Source organism: Dermacentor andersoni, chromosome 2 (genome assembly GCF_023375885.2).
Source record: "Dermacentor andersoni chromosome 2, qqDerAnde1_hic_scaffold, whole genome shotgun sequence".
In the NCBI taxonomy this organism is placed as follows: domain Eukaryota; kingdom Metazoa; phylum Arthropoda; class Arachnida; order Ixodida; family Ixodidae; genus Dermacentor; species Dermacentor andersoni.
In genome coordinates this window covers 173,756,609-173,779,586 of record NC_092815.1, presented here as the reverse complement: position 1 = coordinate 173,779,586, position 22,978 = coordinate 173,756,609, and the positions used below count along the sequence as shown (strand labels likewise).

The window sequence follows — 22,978 nt, the reverse complement described above, 5'->3', positions numbered from 1 at the left end:
TCCCAAACAATGGGCAAAAATATTTCGAGTCAAAACTGTTTACCTGAAGTAGTAAAGGGTAAATATCGCTAAATGGTCGTAATGCCTTACGCAGTTTATGCTTTGCTATTTCAAGATAAATTGCTTCCGGCAACATAGAAATGTACAGCGGTGGCTGTTTACGATAAAACATGTGCAATGCAGCGCCTTCCAGCTTCACCACTTGAGGTCACTAAGCAGCAATGTGAATGAGTTCACCCAAAATACACCACTTTTCTTTACCGTAGAGTGCCACAATTTGTCGACGTAGGTACTTGCAGAGTGACAGCGGCCGCTGGTGCCACAGTTATTGCTAGGGCCATAGTGTTCGCAGCTTTCTGACAAACACGGACACTTACATCTCACGAGAACGGAAAAACAACACAAGCATCGACGTTGTCTAGCCTTAGGAATGTGAAACTGAAATAAGTGGACAAAGTACAACATGGGGAGGCCACAAAAAAAAAATATACCATCCAATTGTACGCTATATCGAGCTCCTGCTTGTATCAACACCTTCTTTAGTCCGATGGGTGCAGCCATTATAGAGCTTTGGTGTGGCCGGTATTCCGGCAAACGCTAGTTGAAAAAGCATTGAGCTCAGGAACTCCCACGTTCTAGGGCACACTAAACCAACCAGTCAGGCCACAATGTCGACAAATGTTCCTCAATATGAGTGGTGAATTTCCTGATACGAAGTCGTAGCGTAAGCTACTGCAAACTATTTTCAGCGCTGTATAGCGCTGCTGCTAGCACCCCACTTTGAACTGGAGTTGCCGTTAGAGACAACGCTACCCTGAAACACATCAGCTTCCCCTCTCGTTGGTCGCTCATGCCGGTTCAAGATGGGAAGAGAGGACGTTAGCAGCAAGCTGCTATGAGTCATACCTGTTTTCCTCGCATTAAAATTAGTTTTCCGCCAACAAATATCTTCGTTTTGAGTTCGTGGCTCTTTTTGTTGTTATGTTTGTTTGAATGATATTAATGTGCTTAGTCTGCTTCGCTCGACTTTGAGGTTTTTATCGTAATGCGGCAGCATTTCTTGTAAAAAGGAAGACTTCCAGATGTGTGGGGCTTGGTCATGTGGAATCTAGTTCACCGAGCATAACTAAACGATGCTGTAGTCGCTCGGCCACTATCGCGGACTGGGCTACGAGGTATCGATACTCTGTGTTAGCGTGCAATGGCGCGCAAAAGATATAAATATACGACGTGGCAAGGATTTCTCGCTTCTACTCAGGTGAATTTCAGTAGCGATTTTATTGTTGAAAGCTTCAAAAGTTTGCTCCTCAGGATCAATCAAAATTGTGCATGTAGTTGGTGTTTTACAGAATTGTGCTAGACGCCATGAAAGCGTGAGAAACCTATTTTGGACAGATTAACCAGGCGACGTGCCGTAGTGCAATGAATAATAATCATGTGCCCCTGTTATAACCGTCCTATGATCCATTGACGTTCAAAAAAGGGCTACAGGTCTCATCATCAAATGCTAGTTTAGCGTCTTCGCACTTGTCTTCATATTCGTCTGTACAACGCTGAGGAACGTTGTTCTTTGCTTCCCAAGATATCCACAACATGCATTCTGTGGAGGCAAAAAAACGCAGTTGGAACAGTAAATAATACAAAACAGCTCAAGTGGTATTAAACAGCAGAACAAGAACGAATAAATGTTTTTTTTTAGTCTCTCAACTGTTGAAAGCTATCTCTAAAAATAAATCACGCAATGTGTCTCTGTATTTACCATTTGTATGAGTAAACAAGAGTGTAACTTTGAACCTAAGAGGACTACAATTATTGCAGGTTCAGTTCCGATGCGATTGAAACATCCGCCGAATTGGGCGGATATGTTATTCCAAAGATCAAGTTGTCCCTCCATATTCTGCATTATTATTTATCGACGAGCTTCATGACGTGATCAACAGCTTTGTACCTTGCTATCCTTGTTAGCCAATTACATCATTAGGTGATTTTAATTTTCCAAACATCTCTTGGCACGGCGCTTATCCCGTAATTTCTCCGTCCTCTTCACTATGCCAAAGTTTTTTAGACCTTTGCACTTGTTTCAATTTCGCTCAACTCGTTATCAGCCCATCTAGATGTACCACACATTATGCTAACACTCTATATTTAACACTATCTACTCACCCCGAACTCCTCTATATTATCACTTTACTGCCCGACCTAAGCTACCACGCTGTGCTCCAATTCGATTTAAAGGCTTCACCAAGCCCAAGCAGCTAATCAAAATTAAAAATAATTCATGATTATGGTACGGCCAATTTTAATATTATCAATGAACAGCTGTCAGCTAATCTAGAATTATCTAGCGTTGGCTCGACTTTTATCAGCGTTCGATACAAGAAAACTGGGATATGTGTTGCTCAAAATTTATTGAGCTTATCCACACATATATATCTCTGAAAAATATTCGTACTAATGCTACAGCACCATGGTATAACCGAACTCAAGCGTACCTTTTATGTAAATAAAAGCGCCTATTTCGTCTGGCTAAGTCGCGACAAAATGATGCTCGCTAGGATTCGTATGTTTCTGCACACACAGAATATACTAACGGCCGTTGCGCTGCTAAACAGCATTTCTTTGGCGACACATTACCAAATATGCAGTAGTGGTCCATTGTTAATATCAAACTTAAATGCGATATTTCTATTTGTGATGAATCCGGCGAGCCCGTTTTGCCAAAGGATTGCCCTCTAGTTTTTAACAACGTGTTTAGTAGCATTTTATTCTTCGGTTTTGGAAGTTGACAGTCCTGGTTCCTCTAATCTTGATTGCTCTCGTATGTTTCCTAGTCTTATAGATTCTGTTGGCTTTAGGAAGAGAATTCATTCGTCAAAATTGCCGTCGTTCTGTGGGCCCGACCACATCAACTCAACATTCTTAAAACAAACAAAAGTACAGCTGCATCTCTTGGCAAACTTTTTCAACAATCCTCGGACAATCGCGCCTTACCCCAGAAATGCAAAACTGGGAAGGAGGTTTCGATATACGAAAGTAGTAACATACTTTCCCGACGAAACTACTGACCCATTTCCTTATCTAGCCTTCTCTGCAAAATAATGGAGTATATATCATACTCGCCAAGCTTTACCTTTCTTGAAACTAATGCCTTTTTCACATCATCACAGCACGGCTTCCGACGCTCATTTCCCTGAGAAACGCAACTTCTTCTTTTCACGCATTCACTGCATGCTATGCTCAATCAGGGTTCCTGGGCTAGTTGTAACTTTCTTGATTTTTCCGAGGCGTTCGACAAAGTAAGTCACCATTACTAATGTATAAGCTGTCCTTACATAAGTTGGAAACTGATCTACTACTATTGCTCGAGTGTTTTGTTGCGAATCGCTTTCAGTATGTTACTATTAAAGACCACGATTAACTACTATCTGAGGTAACATCTGGTGTTCCTCGGGGTTTTCTTTTAGGTACGTTACTTTTCTAATATGTGTTAATGACTTGCCCAACCAATTAAGTGTCTTCATATTGCACTTATATGCAAACTCCAGCGTTCTTTACCGCAAAATTCGTGACCTCAGTGACGAGCAGGCCTTACAAGCTGACTTTAATTCTGTCGCAATTTGGTGTAAATCTTGGGAAATGAAACTGATCCTTAGCAAATGTAAAATGATGCGCGTTTCACGTCAGAACATTTGGCCTCCATCTTACAACTTAAGCAATATTCCAGTGGAGACAGTATCTTCCTATAAGTACTTAAGTGTTCTCATATCTGCTGACTTGGAAGCTCCCCGTTCACTCGATAATCTGTAATGCTAACCGCATGTTAGCGTATCTTCAACGAAACTTCTGTAAACCACCTGCCTCTCTAAATATACTCACGTATGAGACGCTTGTCCGATCAGAATTAGAGTATGCAGCTTCAATCTGTGATCTTAAAGAAGCTCACCTATCTCAAGCCCATGAACTCGTCCCGAATAACTCAACTCACTTTATCCTTTCTAATTACAAGCGCACAGCCAGCCCTATTGAAAAATAGCTTATCATTGCCGTCGCTGTGACTACGCCGAAACGCTGTCCGTCTTTGTCTTTTCCACAAAATTTACAATCACATGTATTTGAGAGACCAGCTCATTTCAACGACCACCTATTATTCATCTGGGTTTCACCACAAAAATAAAGCCGGCTGCATCTGCTGCAGTATGAAACCTTTCACTAATTATTTCATGCCACGCACAACTACAGACTAGAACCACCTGCCGCCTTCTTTTGCATCTGTCACCGACAGTACCTTTTTTCGAAAATGCTTGTTTCATTATTTTTCTTGAGATACTAACTCTGGATATATTTATTTTTCTTGTTACAATATATATCATGTACATCTCAAATAAAGATCAATATCTGTTCGCGTGCTGCACATTCTCTGGGCACCTTACATTATGTGCGCATCTTGAATATTATTAACCGCTGGTGTTTACCTTTCTTTTTTTGTTTTGTTCCTTTCGGTGTACAAGACACTATACTTGTTTAATGACAGGTCAGTTTTTGTTTATGATTCATGTTTTCCAGTGCTCTTACATTTCTTAACTCTTGTATTATGTTCCCACCTTTCTTTTGTGAATTTTCAATTGCTTTATCAATTTTAACCCCTCTTCCCTATTTAAGGTTTCGGCAATTGAGGGTACGTATAATAAATAAATAAATAAATAAATAAATAAATAAATAAATAAATAAACAAGCAAATTCTGGTATTACCAAAGAATCTCGCAATGCACGTATCCTACACGAAATTTCGCCTCCATTGGCTACTTGCAAGGAAGTGCTATTCTCTTGAGAGATTCGTTTCCGATGCAGTCGACATAGAATTCGGGACTTATACTTTATAGTGCCGTGAGGATGAGACTGAGGTCGTTAGTTAGCAGGCATTCCGAAAGCTTCGCTTCATGTGGCTGCTGCACTACCGCGAGTTTTCGGAGATAAAGCTGGCATTAATAGAGAAAATAGTACCTGTTGTAATAGAACTATCTGCTATTCTGCCTCGTTCACGTGTCACAAAGACATAAGAAACTAAAGCGATCAGCTTCAAAGTAAAATTTATAGAGATAAGTGCTTCTCCTTGTGTTCTTCGGTGCAATCGTCCCAGTGCGCGTCGATATGCCTTCGCTACGAAGTACTTGTCAGCAGCTTGTCGACGTTTCTAGCAACTAATACTGCCGCTGCTTCTGCTATGGTCTAGAAATTTTCAATTACAACAGAGAGTGCTTTTTTTGGACTATAGTTACCAGGCAGCCTTTATCAGTGTAGCCCATAGTGGTTTTACTGTCATAAAATATTGTCGTAAGAAGATGACAGTATCTGTTTAGTGCGTTAGCATTCCTGGCACATTGCAGCAATAAGTAGTATTATATATATATATGTGACATTTTCCCCAAATACTCCACGTGTACCAAGAGTGAGTCACTGTGTCGTTGTTGGTGTTGTCGTACTGGCACCATGCTTTTTTCTTTGCGAAACTGCCCGCAGGTATCAGCGAGGCAATTTCAGGGGCTTCAGTCAAGCAAACATAGTCGATGTTGCGTAATCCAAATGATTTCATGCTTAAGTGTCGTTGCAGTGTCGTCGCAATATGTATTTATGTACTTGCTTCATTTAAATGTTAGGGTCATTTCATAAATGAAAGCACTGAATATATTATAAACCACCAGTGCATTCACTGGAATGCTATTCGTTCTTATAGCGTTTCATTGAAATCCAAGCTGGTCAAAAAGTGCAGTCCAAAAAGTATTCCTAAGCCAGTAGGTGATTAGCAGTGTAGCTGTATTTTACCTTGGGAATTTCCGTAAGGCAAATCCACCACGATGCAGTCCTTGTAGTCAGAGTAGAATACTGTACCCTCATGAAGAGGCCCATCGACTGCAAGGAGATGGAGACGGTTAAATGCCACAGCTTTATATACAGAGGGTTTTCTGCAGGCAGTTCGTGCAGCTCGAACCTGTGACGACACTAGTCTGCTTCGCGCCGCGCCCAACAATGGCCTTGGTTGAAGCCGAAATTCGGCGCTGGCGTCGGCACCAGACACGACTTAAACCACTGGTTCACATATCAGTGTGGTGCGTTTACTAGGATGTTGGAAGGTAAAGAAAAATGAGGTCCAACACTTTGGAGTGCAACAAGTATGAGCCCTTCGCTACATCAATACTTATCGCCACTTAGAGCTAGATGTATCAGACGTGCTCTTGGGACACAGGAACGACAACGCAGTAGTGGGAACAAATAAAACGGCATTTATTGCGTCTTCTATACACGAACCAAGCCAGCCGACCTACTACCAATAGAGCATGCCGATGAGCGCTGACAAAGCCAGCAAATCCGACTAACTGCAGAAGAAGATTGAAGGGATATGTTCGCCCCATGCCGAACTCCAACACCAAATCGTTTGCGTGTACAGGCCCGCTAGTGATGACGGGTTCGAGCCATCGTGTTGTTTCATTCCGGTCCTCCGCTTCGAAGTTTTTTGTGAGACAGTCTTACGATGCTTGTCAGCGAGCGCGCCGCCGTCCGCGCGCCACCAACCCCAAGCCAAAGAGGAAGAGACTACTTCCTTTTCCGCCCTAGTAACGCTGCCGTTAGGTGGCGTTAGCAGCACAACATTTTCGGGATCTTCTGTACTATTCTTAACTACACGGAAAGGCGGCGGGACGCAGCTATGTGGTAAACCGGCATTACAGGAGACGCGAGAGTCATGTGGGGAAAACATCAGGGTACACGTGAGGGTCCAGTGTCCACCCCTAACCTTAAACAATTACATGTTCTGGCAAAACATGCCGCACGGTCTAGCATGAACTCGTGCTTCACAGACAAAAGGCAGTACATGCGGTAGTGGCCTTGCCAAGGGAATGTCCTGTCGCCAAACCCCGCAAGTAGGGACACTTTTTTCACCTTCCCTTTTTTCACCAAGACGTGGCGTACCAACTATAAAAATTTGGAATTTCTTCCTAAAGTATGCGAGGACACACAACAAAAGAGAATACAATAAAATGAAGCGCCGTGAGGCTGTTACTTTATCTCGATACTTGCGAATGAGTGCACCTTGGTGTCAGGCTTATCGCAAAAGTCGCTAGCTACTTGCTCAGCTGGCAAGCACTGGATGATTTTGCTAGACATCCGGCCAGAGTGCTCGTCGGCATTCCAGATGAGGGTATAGTCAAGAGAACGGCTCCGTCGAAGATTCCCTGGAATTTTTTACTTCGGTGCCTTGCTTTTTTTTAATTGTGCGTCACTGTGTCTGCGAGCATGCGTATAGGTCAGCGTTCTGTTTCATGGCTTTGTATAGAAAGGGTGCGTTGCATTGGTTTAAGAGGAAATTTTAGCTCGGACCTGTCTCCTATGCCGGGTACTCAAATATATCTAAAACACAGGAAGGCCTTTATGAGAAATCCGCTGAACCAACTTGAATAAATCTTGTTTCCCTTAGGAGAGAAAGTTGAAGTGGTGCCGCAAGAACGTTTGATATCGGGCACGGTATTATCCAGAAAATTTGTCGGAAATCAGTAAACTTGAAAATAAACACGAAGTTTAGAAGTCTATAACTCAGCCCCAAAAAGAAATTTCGAATTTCTATAAACAGCATCCGTTGGAGCATATACCGTGGAAAAGTTTCATGTACAAACTTGCAAATTGTGTGAACTTGGTATAAAGCTTGAAACGGTTTTACAAAGGGCATATTCACAACTTCTTCGTATATTTCAGGGTGGCTCATGATAAATCATCTTTCACAGTACATGTAATATTAGGTGCAGTTTACAGAACCTAAATATCGTTTTTATTTGCTACCTTATAGAGTTGTATACTTCGTTTTTCTTTTACGAATGTTGTTCTTTTTATGAATTCTTGATTAAAAAATTTGTAGCCTAAATAAACAATTCACTTTCCAAAATCACTACATTGTAGCGCTTTCTTCTAAATTCAACATAACTCATAAAACCCGGTGCAACCGTTGCTTGAAGCAACGATTGCCGATTTCCCGTTTACAGTAATAGGATGCCCCGAGATAAAGCTTTCGCTTTAGTTTGAGATACAATAATGCATTTGTTGGTGCGGATGTTTGTAAAGCTGCTTGGGAGGACAAAAAGAGGCAAGAAAGAAAGCAGGCAGGGATGCTAACAGGAAAAGTGTTTGGTTGGCTAAAATTCCCGAAATTCTTATCTCGGGAATTCTATCACTGTTAGGTTAAATAATTTTGAAGAGGCTGCTGCCGTGTGTGACGGGACATTTCGAATTGCTACGCTACAATGTTCGTCAAGACGACCTGCTCTTCAGCAATTATTCTTAATACACGAGTGAAATATTGACAAGATATTACATGGGGCCTTATCACCTCAAACTATTCCAATAAGTTTTTATTCCAATCTCCTGACGCCAAATTTACGTAACCGCCGACGCAAGCAACGAGTGGTGACTAGCAGTGTTGCCTGAACAACCCAATCAAACGCTCGCCTTGTTTATCGGAGGTCACTTTTCTTTGCTTTGAAAAGAAACACATTGCGTACATTGAACGATTTTTCTCATCTAATTGGCTGATAAGAGGCGAGGAGCACGCTCAAGTGGAGAGGGCTTCAGTGGGGCTGAGCCAGTGCACTGAAAATCGATAACCGGGTGAAGAGGGACGTGCCGGTCTGTGCGATTGGTTTGCTTTCTCTTACTTAGCTTGCGGTGGCTTGTCTAAAATCGCTGCGCCCTACTATGGACAATTACAAATGCCGCTATAACACATCCTCAACAAAGAATAGTTGGCAGAGGGATGGGTTTACGTGCTGAAAGGGCTCGATAACATTATAGTGTCACGCGAAAGCTTTGTTGTACGCAAATAAGCCTGTACTTTCCGGCACAAACGAGCAGCCAGTGTCTGAGCGGTCGGCGGCAGCCATATTCCACTCCTTTCGGAACGGGGCAGTCTGCGGCTATACAGAAAAAAAAATCCAGTTTTGTTCGGGATCTGATTGCATATTTAACGTGGATACGTCAATTTGACACAATTAGCTTTTGTGGTTTTGTGGCGTCGAGTGACATACAGGTGCAGTGGGTGCAGCCTGAAACCTTTTGGCCAATAGCAGAAGGTTAGTGGCGAAAAGGGGTCGAATCAGAAATAACTATTTGAATTTTGTTCATCATGTCACGTTGTGTCAGATTGGAAGCTATCGCGGTTTTTGTGACGACGCATGACAGACGTTTCAGCGTCTGTTATGACAGGATCCGTTTAAGCGGCATTCTTTACTTTCCCTTGCACGCCGCCTCAATTTTCGATAGCCACCGCCAGCTAAGTAAGGGGAAGAGGACCAATTACACATGCCGTCACCGCCCTGCTGATCCAGGCATCTATTTTCACGGCGTTGGCACGGTCCTACGGAAAGCCACTGCACTTGATTGTCCTCCTCGCCTCTTGCCAGCCAATGAGATAAGAAAAATCGCTAAATGTAGGCACTTTTATTCGTTTGGAAAGCAAACAAAACTGACCTGATATAAACGAGGCGAGCGTTTGATTGGGTGCTAAGACAATGCTGGGGCTCACCACCTGGTGCTTGCTTCGGCGGTCCCGTAAATTTGACGTCAGGATAGTGGAATAAAAGCAGATTGGAATAGTTCTTCGTTATAGGACCCTAACTTTACGTTACTAGCACCCATGGCAATCTGAAGAACGCACACATTTTGTACAACCTTACAGAGTCAAGTAAAATTTCTAGCTAAGCTGTTTTTGTCGAGCAGTTGTAGTAGGAATATTATTCGCCTGTAATAATAAAAAATACAGCTTAAAGCTTTTCCACCATATGATATTGCAAAGTATGCACGCTACCCCGCAATTTTCCCACGTGGAAAGCCATTGTCAGGTTGTTTCTCCCAAAACGCGTAAATACATGAGTATACAGCATGTATAACGTGGTGATTAACGGTATGAACGAAACTTTGCAGGCACGGATGACGTAACGTGCAATTTTCTGAAAATGTAAAGCCCTTGCCTAGTTTACCAGACCAAGGACAATGGGGACACCTGCTACATGTTTTGTATTAGCTGAGAAAGTAGGGGGGGAAAAGCAATAATAACTAATTATATGTAGAGCTCACAGTTAACTCAGGGAATGATGACTTTGAAACTGCGGATTGCTTTCGCTATGCTGGTATTATTAGCGTCCAGAAATTGTGCCTTCATCAATTCAATGCGTGATTGGAACTTAAAGTAAACAATGTTTAATGTATCAGTCAAGAATTCCTGTTTTGAACGACAAGTGAACAGGACAATAAGATGAGGAAAAGTGAAACTTGGTAAGTGCTAACCGCAGGTTTAAATTCTGAAGTCTTTTGAACTTGTTATACGGATCGAAATCCGCCGATTTTGATCCGTGTAACTCTGAGTAAAGCCAGTCAGGCTGGAATTCTCTAAGCACAACGCCATATTCAGATTATGTAAAAATTCTTCCGCATTCATCTGTTGACTGATGATTCAGTTAACTATAGAGCGATGAAAAACATGGTAAACATTTCAATTGAGTGCTCTCTGACCTTGACGTCATTGCTAATGGGCGTAAGGAATGGCTGGTAAAAATAAACGCTAACCAATGCAAATTTACGCGTTTTATGGTTTTCTTCAACTTTAATGTGTATTCAATCATGACCCGCAGCACCATTAAGGCAATTGCGGTGATTGGTAATGTGGTGTACGGTGCACCCGTTCACCTCATCAGCCGGCTAATTCCAGGCGATAATGGTTATTGTAAAAAAATTACAATCATAGAGATCAGTCCTATAAAGTTACGGTCAACGCTTCGGTCATTACGCGAAGAAACATCATACTGGGGCTTCAGATGAGCAGATTCCCGCATGGTTATGGAAGGCTGAATTAGACAGCTTACTGCGTAATTTGTATTGTCATTCAAACACAAGGATCAAACCAAGTTTATTTAACATTAAGTGATTTATGCCATGCTGTTACAAGAATAGAGAGTAGCAATGCCAAGTTATCGGACGGAAAGTGCAGTATACGGTACGGTATTGTCGTTTCGTTCTAACGTACTGCGATGACCGAAGACATTTTAGGTGCTTGTGTGTCTCAATGCGTACTGTAACGTAATAATGACGATAGTGCCTAACATTCGGGCGTTGCAGAATACAAGAACTATGTGCTAAGTGCGAAATATTCATTTCGGCGAATACCGGAACGCTTTACCTCATGCACACACATATCACTGTTTAGGGATGTGCCGGATTACGGCAAATGCCGACGCCAGTGACAAAGCTAGTAGCAGCTTCTTGCGGCACTTTGTCGTACAACACGCGAAACCTTGCTTTGTTACATAGGTGTTTTTGGCTAAAGAATTCATCAAAATGAGACTCTTTTTTTGTAAGCTGCACTGCTACCGACCCTTTACACCAGCAGATAATTAGCAAATATTTAGTTACTGCAATAAAAACTCTGCGTCCCCTTTATACAAACTCTGCGTCGCTAGATGGCGCCATGGAACCGAAGTGCTGCTTTCTTTTTTTTTTGTCACGTTTTATATTTCTTATAAGCATAGCCGGACTTGCTTGCTTCGTTCACCGAATAAACGTTTATCAATGCCACAAACTTGGCACGCTTTTTTTATCGGTTTCTTTTCAGTTCTCCTTAGAGGAACATTGACCTATCGCGCTAAATTTGCCTTTTCTTTAAAGCGATGCTTAGTCATTTAACCAGAAGCTTTTAGGCAGCGCCATTCTTCTAGTTTCTTTGTGTCTTTCTTCATAACAGCGCCTAGTTATATGATGTGTTTCTTCTTGACTGCAACAAGATATTCACCATTATTCTCCTTGAAAAGGATCTGGCCAGGGGCATCGCCAGGGCGGACATAGAAGTAAATATCTCGCCTGCAATGATAAGAAAAAACTTATATAAAAAGAGTTCCATAAAAATAATTGGATTTGGTATTATGTTCAGTTCGCCACAAGACAGAGCGTGACGGCTTGATTGCCATAGCTACAATTTAAAGTTTTCTTAAAAATAAAGGGGGCCGATTATGGGTCAAGCACAGGAAAAGTACATCAGTATCTTAGAATCCAGAGCCTTCTTAAAAGGGCACTGAACCACTTTTCTTGATAACACCCGACGCTTAGGAACGAGTGTGTATATGTAGTGTTCTAATATGTAGTATTCTATTGACATTCAAACAGCCCTTAACAAGAAAGAAAAGGAAAAGATTTCCTTTGTTTTGAGTACTAGGTTAATGCTTGTAGTTCAAGCAAGCAGAAAACTTTGCTAATCGAATCCATATGGGAGTACCAGATTAGACTCAACCTTGAGCCCTTACTTTGCATTTTCTTACCTTAGTCGATTTATCCAGTTGGAAATCGTTCCTCTTAGCATGCTCTAACATTGACCTAGTAAAGGTTAAGTGCATGTCTAGGTTAACAGATTGAAATTATTGATTTAGTTTCCAGTGAAGGAACTGTAACGATTCCTCCGGTTGCACAGGTTTTCATAATCTGTGGTTCAGAGCCCCATTTTAAGATAATCTGTTAAAGCCGGTGGCGGCACACGCTTGTAAATGAGGTTGGATGATAGTTACGATAGCTTCCAACCTTTCGTCTTTACACTACTAATACAAACATTCTAGCGCTCTGTTTTAATAATAAACAACCAAATATAATCTTAACAACGTATGTCATGTTTACTGTGCGCTACGCTGCCATGCTACGTAGTGCAGCATATAGATTTTGGCTTATTGGCACAGATTCGTAATATATACAAAGAGCGCGAGACACAGTGCAAAAAAGTGCACGACATTCGTGTCTGTTAGAGTGCTATGGTACTAAGTTCAACATATCAAAAATATTTCAGGTCAGTGTTTACGTCTTTTTGAATATTCAGTGAGCACTTTACGCATATTAACAGCACGCGCGCCCCCAGGGTTACACTGATAGCTAGAAACATTGCTAAGGAAGCAACCCTTTCATAAAACTCATCATGTCGTTTTTGCGACGTGGCGTGCACCAGTAGCCATGCAACGCCAGGAAAGACAGTTGCCCTTCCACAAATCCAAGCGATGGCCGCTGCGGAGCTCCGTCGTAATCAGTTGTTACCCCGCACTTCCACCAAAAATGTGACGTTGATAAACATTCGGCAAAATTATATTTGCAATACATCTACACAGAAGTGAAAAGCAAGTTCAAAGATGAAACGACGGGATAAAAGAACACACATTAGAGTGTTTTAGTTGAGCGTCCTTACGGTACGCTCCGCTCCGAGCTGCCCCGGTAAGCCACAGCGGAGCGGCGGCCAATTTTCACGTTTTAGTTATACGTTTAGCGTAGCGGAGCGGACCTTTCGTAGTTGCAGCGCCCCCTGGCGAAATTCAGGGTAATGAAAGAAAATAAAAACACCTATTGATCACTGTTATACAGTAAAACGTATATATACGTATATATAACTTATTTCTCCATGAAGTATCTAGACGTGCATTTGTAATGCGTTACCGGTCCATATTATGCAATGAAAAATAAAGCGCCGTCTTGGGGAACGCCACGTGATAGCCAGCGCGCTTGCTTTCAGCATCCAATCCAATCCTTTCTAACGCCAACGCTAGCCAAACCGCTGCGCAGCACGCTCCGCTCAGGCAGCTTCTTAGCGGACCGTGTTCCTCGCTCCGCTAGCCCGCTTACGGCTAAGCGGACGGCGCATGCGCATTCGCGCTTCCGCTCCGTTTAGCTGCTTAGCGGAGCGGAGCTCAACTAAAACACTCACACACAGCGTTAACTTCCAACAATCTGATTGTTGGAAGTTAGCGCTGTGTGTGTCCCTATGTGTCTTCTTTTGTCCCGTCGTTTCATCGCGCTACCGTACTCCCCTCGAAGATGCATTACCAACAAGCCCACATTGCAGCCCTCGTAAAAAGCGAGATTGCGGAATAACCACAACCACGCATGAGCTCTTTCGATGGTCCTCTTCGTCGCCCTGGTGAGCACGTTTTTCAGAATGCGGTAATTGCTTGTAACAATATTTCCGGCAAAAATGGAAATTTTGCGTGGAGCACGAGAAACTTCGCCTCTAACATAAAGTTATTTGCTGACTGCTATCAGATGGATAAGCAGACACCCTGTGTAATGTTAGGTTCTGCTTTTCGTTGCAACCGATTATGTAAAAGATACCTTCGAGGACCTGCGTCGTGTTCTCCCATAAAGGCTCCGCGTACTTTATAAGGTGCACCATTGTAGCATTTGGAAGAATACAGCTCAATTCATGAAACATTCACAATGCATTGATAGTGTCAAGGAGCAGTGGCTACCAAATGTGAATAAAATTTAGCTCGTCTATCTTTCGCTGGGCTGTAATGAATTCATAAACCACGTCGCTCCTGTCATTAGGGTGCAGATTTTGGTGACGGAACAACATGGTTCGGGTTTTAACAAATTATTATTACTTGTTTTATGTATTGAGAACGTGAATGATGTGCGGGGCTGAATGAAACGGCCTGATCATGTTTCATGACATTGGTTAGCCATGATTTTGCCTTGACAGGGTAGTACGTGGCATGGTGCGAACGATGGTGCGTTCTCAAGCCAACAGTTAACTATTTCATTACGCCGAACAAAGTTTCCATCACTGACACTATACTTTGTTGGTCAGCAATGAGTGCTACACAACATGCCTATTATAGAGAAGTTACACCAAACCCCAGAGGGGCGCGCAGGGAGCAGGAAATGAAAGCTTCGCTTTCAAAGAGATGCATCAGAAGGAAAATCTGCTTAAAGGGCTCTTAAACCATCTCTAATATTTTCTTTAGCATTTCAAATAAACACGCGCATCGAGTTTAGAATGCCTTCAAGATCAACGATACGAAACGCTGCAGCGCTACACGCAAGGGGCGTGCCGCGAGATCCAAAAACAATCCAGTGCTTCTCTCCGGGACAGTCCAGTATCCTCAGCTCTCGTCATGACGTCGCTAGGGTGCATCTGGTGATGTCATCTGGAGCAAACGTTGTCGATTGGTCGAACATGGACCTACGACTACCGGTCAGCCTGCTTGCACGTACAAATGACTGTGAAATAAAACTTGCTGGGGCGGAGGAAGCGCCCCTGAGCTAAAACCGCGCACCACCACCTTGCTGTAGGCGGAAAACGCGCCTTCAGCCAGGGTAGCCACAATGCGTAGTCACCGTGGTTACGTCCGGACGTTGTAGTGGTTACATAGTGCGTTGGGTACGGTTGCACAAATTGAGCAGAACAGAAATCTGGGATTATGTTTCACTTGCAAGTAGCACATTTTAAGCTTCATGAAAACTTCTCTGACTTTCGCAACGCCTGTTGACAGCTCGCTATCTGTCTCTAATTCCGCATCTCACATTCATTGTTTTTTTTTATTCCGTACAGGTTTCCTAAGAAAGCAAATATGCGAAGCACGTGGGAGCAGGCTGTCGGCGGGAAGGCTGGAAGCCAGAAGATGGCGATTAGATACGTTCGAGGAACTTCACGTCGGATTGTTTTGACCAGACCGCGCAGACAAGACGGCTACGACAGGGAAGTTGTCCGACTGTGTTCGACTCATTTTCAAAGCAGCTGAAAAAGTCAATGAGCACACATCCTTGTGCTGGCTAATATCACTGGTGAGGAGCGCGAATAGGAAACGAACGTGCCGTTTGCTATTTAATGGAATTTAATTGATGACTCCGTAAATTTCGTCATCGATTGATGTATTAATTGTCTTAATTAAAAGCGTTGCACGCAACTACGAGAGGTGAAGTAGCGGCGTTTGGGCAATATACAAGCAGCTGGGTTGTGTTACTTTTGTGTCTTTCTGTTCCTATAGTTGTGTTTGCTTTACGTGATGCAGTGAATAAATACAGTAGTTCTAAGCAGTGCAATTCTCGTTCCAGGTAAAAAGGAACCGACCACCACCGAGGCCCCAGAGTACTTCAGCCACGAAGTGTTGGAGTTAACAAAGTTGTTGAAGATGTGACAGTTGCATCACCTACAAAGCATCATTACAAAGAAAATCATGTTTCTCAAGAATAAAGAATTATTTCTAAATGGTGCTAACATCGGGCTTCCGGAATATCAGTACGCAGGCGACCATGAACTGATTATTTTTAAATACTAGTCATACAGAACCTTAACCGGTGTAGATGGTTGCAAGGAGAAACCCATGAGAAACAAAATAAAGGTGCCAGCATTGTTATCTGCGATCTGACTTCATATTATTGACTACTTCCGCCTTCGTACTCATGGTAACCGTTAAAAAGCACGGCAGGGAGACGCAGTCAAAGCGGCGGGCGCGCCACGGGTATAACCATTTCTCGCCTATGGTAAGTTGCTCGCCGCCCATAGGTAGCTATTGGCGACCTCCGCTCCAGCACTTTCATTTAAACCTCCTTGGCAGGTACGCGCATTCCCTGCTCTCCCTCTTCGTGCTGATTGCTTGTGCGCACTTGCCAATCCGTAAGCACGGCCCGCAACGCAAGTGCCAAATCGCTCGCGTTCCAACACAGTCGTGTCTAGCGGTCTGATGAGCTGCGCGAACATAGTCCGACTGTTTTTTGCGATGGCTATGGAAGGCATCCGCGTTCGGTATTTGGCTCTAGAAGCGCCGACTGCAAAAATGAAACGACGGGACACCGGCTGCCTCTTCATGATGTCCTGTTCAATGTCGTGCTTGTGCACATTGGAGTTGCGGTAGAACAAAAGCGCAACGACGATTTAACTGTTTTTGGGCGCCACTTCCTTGCCCCCCACACACCTTCATTGATGATGCCATAAGCGTGAACCGTCTTACAGCCAGTTGGCGAAAACAGAAGCAAGTACCAACTCCTATTGTCGTCACGATCTGGTAAAGGCGGCGACGGTGGCCGTTCATCTTCAGTGGAGGTACTTCGACGCGGCGTTTCACCATACGGATATATTTTATTGCCGAGCCTTTTTAGACGTCGTCGAGACACAGGGTCCATTGCGGCAAACTTCGCAGGACCATGGGCCGGCACGGCAGCAACAGCGAGTAACCGAGTAGTGGGGAGTATCGGTAACCGGAAGTGGACAGTGTTTTGAAAATCACGTTGGCTGCATAACGTATTTCACGTGACATTTGGAGGAGCATTCGGCGAGGAGGCGACCAGTCGGCGAATGGAGCGTAGCGAAGAGCGAAACGAGCGGGGGCACCATTTCAATCATCAAACGCGTATAACTCCGCCATTACAGCATTATTTCGAAATATTCTCGTGGCTACGTGTTCGTTGCAGACTCGTGCACAACGGGAACAGCACAACTAAATTCGACTTTTGGGTGGTTTTGGGGCCCTTTAAGGCCACCTGTAAAATATCTATTTCTGTGATCTGATGTCCCCAAAGCACAATGTGATTATGAGGAACGCCGTACGGTGAGACTCCGAATTGATTCTGACTTGCACCCATGCAAGGTGCATGAGCGTATTTCCAGAATGCGACGACCCTGCCCGCGTTTTGTTCCCACTACCTCATGCTTATCAGCGGTAAGGTTAGCACCTTGGGCTAACCTTACCGCTACGGAATTGGGCCTTAGCACTGCAGGTAAGGCCCAATTCATGCTGGGTAACATGGTGCTTATTTTTCTTTTGATTTAGTCCGTGCAAAGCAAGTATAGTGGTTGGCGCACAATTCCTGCTAAGCAGCCAACCCCTCAAAATCTGTTCGCCTGTTCGGAGGAGCCGCTTATAAACGTCTCTCAGACCAGTGGCTTTCCAGCGGCTTTCCAGCGGCTTTCCAGCGGCTTTCCAGCGGCTTTCCAGCGGCGACGTTCAAACCACGCAGCTCAGGCAGTAGAACCATGCGCGCTACTAGTTCTGCTACGGATGCGGCGGACTTGTCTCGCATGTCCGCACAAGTGGTTGGCGTGGCGTACAACGGGATCATACCGCTGAATTTAGCTTACATGCTTATCCAGATTGGAACTGAGCGGTTTAGCACCGTTTATGTAGCCTATGCAGTCCATAACGCACAAGCCCACAGCGGTACGGAAGAAAAGCACATTTGCAGCATTGCTCCGCGTGATTTCTGGCAAGAAACTTTTCTTAACTCGAACATGTCTAAATTACACACCGCCCCGTCTTTAGTAAGCTACACTTCATGGAGTTTTCCCCACGTTACCAGAATGTTTAAACACTTTATGAATGCCATTTGCCTCCCGAAAACATGGCTTTCTCAATATCTTGGAGTAGTTCTTGTAGCGTTCTTAGGCCAGTAGTTCTCTTTCCCAATATATGAATTAAGAACTGGTAGACATAGGAGCAGACTTTCTTCTTTTCAGCCTGCGGCTGACGCAGATCACGATTATAGTTGTACGCACAAACTCAAAGAAGAAGAGCCTTTGAAAGCTAAGATTGCTGAACATGTCGGTAAATTCGACAGAAAGTACTTTCGTATCGCTATATCACTTCTGCTTAGGGACGTTAAATAAGGAGATACGATAATAAAAGCAGAATTACCACGAGTTGCATTTAATGGAAGGTGCAAAATTGCTGAACTCGGGAAAACTTTTCAATGTCGTAAACCATAAAGTGGATCTGTCTGTGTATGACATACGTGTAAAACTGTGACACTCTACATCTTAGGCTATGAAGATCCTCTCGGTCTCCGGTTCAGTGATAACTCAATAGCTGACTAAGCCGAAATTAAGCTTACGCTTCGTGTCCGTTTAAGGCCTGGAGATGCCAAACGTATGTTGCACTTGGCACGCTGGCATTGTAATCGTCTTGCGTAGTCGTTACACAGTCAAGGTCACCGTCGTTGTCGATGTCGGAAAGTGCAAGACCTGCCCGAAAGCCTTCGAAAATCTGCCAAATAAAAAAATTACAGCAACAAATTAACATTATTTCCAATAAGTATATTACTCCGTCGTCAACTTTCACTGTTTCCGTGACAAGCACTTCTGGAGAAATATTGCCACATGGCGAGAAAATGAGAAAGAGGACCACAGAGGTTCTTCTACGAGCGTTAGCATTTCAGCGGGCTCTCTTTCAGGTCGATCATCTCTGCTAACGTTCTTCTGTCAAAAAGCAGACAATCGCACGTAAGGAGTTTGGAGGAGGGGCGGGGTACCCCGCAACCTCCATCAAAAGTGTAGTTCTGTCGACTCAAGTTCCTACTTACGTGGCGCTCTATCCTGCGTCACTTCGACCGTTGAGTTTCTTTTGCCACCGAAATACATACTGACGTCATTGGCATAAGTATCGGACAATTATACACTGAATCAGAACGCGTTGCTTCGGACCCCAGTTGTGTGAGCAATCCTGAGCGAAAAATCTGAGTCATGGAAGCAGAATATCTCGCGGCTGTTGTTGCTGTTCAGATATTTTGTTGTAATATTTACAGTCGTCCATTAAAAGTTATAGCCGACCACCATACCGTACGATGGCTTGTAAGTCATCGAGATTCATCTGCTCATCTCGCACAATGGACTTTAGGACTTCTAGAATAGAATTTTGTAGAAACCTACAGCCGGTTGCATCTCTCGCCTGCCATTGGCAATGTCACACTCCGATGAAAATACCGTCGATGACTGTCAGTTTCCATTTGCTCACTACTAGCCGACGTTATCATCGTTGAGCTGGAACAGCGTAAATACATAAGCTTGTAACTTATATTTTTCACCGCCAGCACTTCGAGACCAAGTTGTCGATTCTGTATTCTTGACGACTTGCATTGTAAAACCAATTACTCATTGAGTGGTGCTCGCTTACTCAGCGAAAACCTTACTCTAGCCGGAAAATCTAAGCAGTGAAAAGCTATATCTGCCATGCTTTGATCTACCCGCAGCCAGTAAACCGGGATTCGCCAGCACGCTACAGCGTGTTCAGGAGCTCTTTTACTGGCCACAGATGCGTCACTCAACAGATCAGTACCTGGTCACCTTCGACGAATGCTAGTGTTACAGACGACCTTCAAGCGCTCCATCAAAGCCACTTCCACCCACTCATTGCTACACATACACCCTTTGAATGAGTTGGTGTCGACGTCCCGGGCCCTTTTTACGTTCATTGAAAAACAACCCATGGGTCAATATATCTGTTGACCACCTTAATCGCAACGCCGAAACAGGAGCAATACCTTCACCTCCCGCTGCTTGTGTTGCAGCTGTTTTGTGGCATTTCGGCATTCTGCGGCATGACCCACCTCGCGTGATCATGAGTAGCCACAGTCGCCAGTTCGTCGCCTAAGCTGTAGAGCAGGTGTTTCTTCTATGCGGTGCATAATTCGGGCGCTCAACGCCATACCGTCAAATGAAACACGCTTTTGTTGAATGGATTAAACGAACGTTGACGACCATGTTGGCCATGTACGTACCCTAGATCGCTGATAGCTTTTTGACACCATTTTGCCGTTTTCACTACGCAGCAAAGATTCAATCACCAAGACCAATCACCAATCGTTTTGCCAAAAAAGTACGCCGGATAGCACGTCTTCACTAGGTAGCATCGCAAAGCCGCTCGGAGCAGTGCTACGATAGCACTTATCAACCGGTTTCCTTTAGTAAAGGTGATTTAGTGTGCCCTTGAACGAAACAGTGCAGGCGCAGCTTGGGCCAGAAAATTTAGCGTACTAAGCTGGCTGGTTGTGCATTTAGATTGCTTGAGTGACCTAACCGGCGTTTTGACACGTCTTTTGTCTACATGCCGGCGGTCTAGCAAAACCCAATTTTCAGATGTTGCGCGTCTTAGACACTATTATTCCGTCATAGAACAATGGCTCTCAACAGCGGGCTTCGTGTGCGAAACGGGTACTGTCTCTCGTCGAGAAAAAAATGTTGAAGAGGAAGACGAGGATGGTGCCTGGCCTCTTTCTATAAGTAAGCACACAGTAATCCTTAACATTATTCTCGCAAGGGGCGTTTATTCGTCGTTTTTCTGGACTAGTAAAGAACGTTCTTATATCTTGCAGTCTCGCTGAGCTTAACTTGGTGGACACAACGCGTAAACAATAGAGACAAGAACATGCTCAACTACTAATTAGGCTAATAATTTTGGTTCTTGACCTCGCTTCCAGCTGCGTTCAGATGTAATATTCATTCAGGAATTGTAAAATATGGATAAGAGAACCTATGAATGTTACTGTCAGGTGACATCATACATGCAATATGCATTCAACCGCACAATAGTTTGAATGTGGCCTTGTTGCTATTCTGCTAGCGTATGAAAGAACGCGGACACAAGAGGACACATAAACACACATACACGGAGCCAACTTCTAACAGGAATTTATTTTCAAAAGCAACAGTTTCCAAACGCAGTTTATTTTCAAGCTGAAGGCATAATGGCCAGTGCTTTTTTAAAATCGACTGTTGTTGGAAGATAGCACCGGGTGTGTGCATCTGCGTCTGCTTGTTTGCGTATTTCTGCTTGTGCTACTGGAAAAGCTCACGTTGTCAGTCCCACACTACGCACTCTACTGGAGGACGGAGTTGGTAATTGTCTCAGTATATTCAATGACCATCAAGCCATAAGCATCAGTTTAGAGTCACTTATGGTCAACCATATAAACAATACTAATTGATTAGCAGCAATTCTGCATTCCCTTCTCTGCTGAACTATCAGTACAACTCTCCAGAGACTAGCCATTTCGTATAGAATAATAAAGGCTTTGGAGTACAAATGACAATGTCGCCCTAAGGGTTGAAAAATTATCGCGTTACTCCCCGACGGACACAAGGAACACATTAACTAAAGAAAGCAAGGCAACAGGTGACACTTTAGCTTCAGAAGTGACCCTCCACTGTAGCATAAAGACTCACTTCTGAGGCTGTAGAATGGTACAGAGGATATAACTTGCATGAAGGCAAAAATAAAGCTCAAGTCTATAAGCTGCATATGTATGAAATATAGAAGCGGCAAAATGAGAGAGAGAACGAGAAGTTGCACAGGCTAGGCGGTGTTATTAACTGGTTTGAGCGCTGCTTCCTGTGCTGCACTAGGAAAGGGACAGAATAAGTTAAAGAAGTAGACAGCGGGAAGAACAGGTTACGGCTCCCATGTTCTGATGGTAATTATATGCCGCACGTTATGATAGCGATTATACTACGCTGCAAGTGAATTTTCACCGTTGTAGACGTCGCCATCGCTGCGGAGCTCTGCATATATCTAGGTATATACATACTATATGTTTATCGATTCTACATATGTCGGGTATATTGCTAAATGATTCAATCACTAAATTTGCTCAAAGCTGGTTTTACGTTGTGGACTAAATTATTTCTCAAACTTCTGAGAATGTCAGCTCACAAATAAATGAAATGTAACATAGCACTCGCAGCATATGTCTTTTGTCGTGAATCTTTTCACACGAATAAACATTGAAAGTGCAAAACATTATCAGCGTTCTACCCTTGAGCGGCGTCATTGTAGGCTCTACACTACATGTTGCAGCATTTAAGAGTTATACGCAGGTCCGTGTTAGTCAGACCTGCGCATAATTAAAACACCACCGGAAAAATTCAAGCGCAACGCTAAGCCGTGCTATCGCAGTCAGTGCTTCATAGTTCTGGCGAAACTGCAAATTTTATTTCAATCCGTCAGAACAGGTCATCTAGGCTGCTGGATTTGAAGAAAGAGAGCAAAGCTTTATGGTTTAGTACAGCTCAGATACACCAGGCCATGGTCCGAGGAACGTTTCTAAAATAGCTGGCGTATAATTTTCCAAAACAGTCCGAATGGAAAGCGTCTGATCGTTCTGTGATCAACAGTCACCTAATATATCGGTCAAAATGTTCCCGCCGCATATTTTCCCACCTCGTGAAAACAGGGACTCGTGAAACGTGCAACAATTATCATAGCTGATGGCTAAAATAATTGAAGCCTATTGTTTCGTACCACAGTGCGTTTCTCTCTGCATTTTCTTGTCAAGACGTAACATCAACGTTTTTCATGGGGCTGTGTAGTCCAGCGCATGCATCGGATTGACACGAACCTCTCCGCACGAACGTCATGGCAAACATGTCTGTCGC

At 43.7% G+C, this 22,978-nt stretch overlaps 1 long non-coding RNA gene across 1 annotated transcript; it reads right to left on the bottom strand.

Moving 5' to 3' along the window:
* Window positions 1-1,265: 1,265 nt before the first annotated feature.
* LOC129380144 (uncharacterized) lies at window positions 1,266-12,090 on the bottom strand. Its single transcript, XR_008614644.1, has 3 exons — window positions 11,822-12,090; window positions 5,821-5,907; window positions 1,266-1,600 (listed from the first exon to the last, which is right to left on the bottom strand). It is a non-coding gene; the product is annotated as an uncharacterized lncRNA (long non-coding RNA).
* Between the last annotated feature and the right edge of the window lie 10,888 nt (window positions 12,091-22,978).